This window comes from Lathyrus oleraceus, chromosome 5 (assembly GCF_024323335.1).
Source record: "Lathyrus oleraceus cultivar Zhongwan6 chromosome 5, CAAS_Psat_ZW6_1.0, whole genome shotgun sequence".
In the NCBI taxonomy this organism is placed as follows: Eukaryota; Viridiplantae; Streptophyta; class Magnoliopsida; order Fabales; family Fabaceae; genus Lathyrus; species Lathyrus oleraceus.
The window spans coordinates 140,535,416-140,538,140 of NC_066583.1; the positions used below are offsets into that span (position 1 = coordinate 140,535,416).

The window sequence follows — 2,725 nt, forward strand, 5'->3', positions numbered from 1 at the left end:
TAGAGTCCTACATTCTCCTTAGCACTGCCAATCATCTTCCTTGAGTTCAAATCCTAAAAGACACAGTGAGATCGGAAAAAATTAGTTTAATAACTTATATCTTGGGATAATTTACTGACGAATATTAAATTACAAGATAAATTTGGAACATGTAGGACATTTTTAAGAGTTAACATTGGAGACAACACAACTGACCATTTACCTGCAATGGCTGGAAAAAAACCATCTACGATTTTTATTTTTTGATTACCTGCACATGGACTATATGAAGAGAACAAAGTGGATTCACCTGTCATGTGATCGGAGGCACCTGAATCTACTATCCAAGTATGACTGGGACTGACACTAAGAAATGCAGAATTACCTTTTGTTGCTATAGAGCAAGAAGGGGTTGGAGACTCAAGGAGTTTCTACAGTCTGTCTAGTTGCTCTGTAGTGCGTGGAAACTGAGACGAAAGAGGTTGTTGCACTTGATCAAAACTATTAGCCTGAAATGCACGACCACTTTTCTTCTTCCAGTAAGGAGGTTTGCCTTTGAGCTTCCAACAAGTTTCACGTGTATGCCATTCGCGCTTGCAGTGATCACACCAAGGAACTTTGTCCAACCTTTTTCCCTCGTCAAGGTTCCTAATAGCCAGAGCTGAGCCTTCAAATTCAGAATTTCGTGGTGTCTTGCCCATCATAATTCCTGGTCGTGCCTCTTGTCATACCCCAATTTTGTCCGGGCATTTTTAAATTTTTCGTAGAATTAATTTCATTTTGATTTAGCATCATATGCATAGCATGACATACATTTGCATCATGAGTAGCACCTAAAATGTCAATCGGAATGGATTTATTTAAGAATACAGACAAATCGGTTGGATCATTAAAATTTGAAGAAAGACTGTATTTTTTAAGTATATTTTTGTCCTGACAATTTTAGTGTGACCGGTTCATTTTTTTTGAACAAATTTGTACTCGATTCCTGTTTTTAATGGGTCAATATTTTTGGTTAGATATTTAATTAAAGAAATTAGAATGTGTTTAAATTAAATGTTAGTTAGTGTAAATTAAATATTAGAATTTATTTAAATCAATTATTAATTAGAATTTGTTTTATAATTCCATTTGTTGAAGTAAATAATAATTATATAAAATTTTGCATTGGAATCCTCTTTTTCTTAAATAAATAAAAAAACAAAACAAAATAAATAAATCCAAATTCTCCAACGTCTCTCACCACGTGTCCCTCCACTCACAACAGAATATCTCACAAATCCACTCACGTTGAATTTCTCACAAAACCTCTCTTCTCTCTCGGCAAACCAAAAGAGAGAAGGAGAAAAACCCACCATCTCAATCGTCTTCTTCATCGCGACCCACCTCCACAAAATCTCCACATGCGCCGCTAAACCACCCTTTGCCGTCAAACCCTTAAACTCACCCTCTTCACCGTTAACCCTCCGACGAATCCCAAAACCACAACCTCAAACGACCGCCGTTTCTTTTCCAATCCTTTCACAACCGTCGTCCTATTCACCGCACATCCGACCACTCACCGTGGCAGAATCTTGCCGGTGATAGCTCAACCTTCCATCATCAATATTGTTCACAACATCACAACACGGGTCCGTCACCGTCATCTGGGACAACGACACGCAAACGACCGTCAAAACCATGACCTCACGCATTCGCCGTTGATCTTCTTCCACCAAACCGAAAACAACTCAGTGGTGCCATAGGATATCAAACAAGGACGATGCCACTTGCTTCAATTTCGTTTTGGACAATTTCAAGTTAGAGGGTTTTCTTTGATCGGTTCGCTGCTGGTTTTTGTTTGGTTGTTTATGCAGGTAAGGGTTCTGTTAAGACTCGGAACGGAAAGATCCAGATTCGCTTCACCAACGGTGCTGCATTCGGTAATATCTCGAACCGAAAACACTGATTACGAATGGCTCCATAGTTTGATGCTATTTTAGTTATTGAATCATGTGTACAACTCAAAAATTAGTTTCGGTATTTTGATTGCATTACTTGTCGGCTTTACTGCACAAGTTTATTTTGATTCCATATGTTTCATGACAGAATGTGTTTCGGAATAAGTGTTGGATTTATGTCGACATTGCAGTAGTCCTGTAAACAGTTAAGTTGTTCTTATTGTGGGCACCTTATCATGTTAGAAATTCTGCTGCTAAAAAATTTTCATTTTATGAATGGTTCACATAAGGCTTCGGTTTATTAAGTATTTGTTGGGGCACTGCTACCGTTATGTTTCTCGGACGGGTGGTTATGAATATCATGGTGATTCTCTTTTCTTCCTTCCTTATTCCACTTTTCTTTTTATCTTGTTTATGCTTTCACGTTTAAGGTTAATTTTGTATAAAGTAAAATTTGAAAGTTAATTGTCAAGTTATGTTATTAGGACATTATCTCATATTATGGTTAACTTGATTTTTTATTTTGGCATGCTGTTAGAATATAGGTGTATTTTGTTTCTACATAGATAACAATTATGCATCTTGGTGGGCTAGAATACCGCCGGTGATTATAAAACGGTTGGATCTGTAAATATAAATAAAACCGTTGGATATGTAAATATAAATATTTTTTTTTGATATATGAATGTAATTTTATGTTTTTATACCATTTTACCTTGTCGCTATAAATCGGATTTTAATTTGCGGGTTCGATAATGTTATGTCGTTATACCGCCAAAGTCTCAATAAATCAAAGGAATATTTCA

At 36.4% G+C, this 2,725-nt stretch overlaps 1 long non-coding RNA gene across 1 annotated transcript; it reads left to right on the top strand.

The window, feature by feature from the left end:
- The first annotated feature begins 1,227 nt into the window (after positions 1-1,227).
- LOC127078598 (uncharacterized) lies at positions 1,228-2,440 on the top strand. The gene is made up of 2 exons (XR_007787860.1): positions 1,228-1,901; positions 2,068-2,440. It is a non-coding gene; the product is annotated as an uncharacterized LOC127078598 (long non-coding RNA).
- The last annotated feature ends 285 nt before the right edge of the window (positions 2,441-2,725 follow it).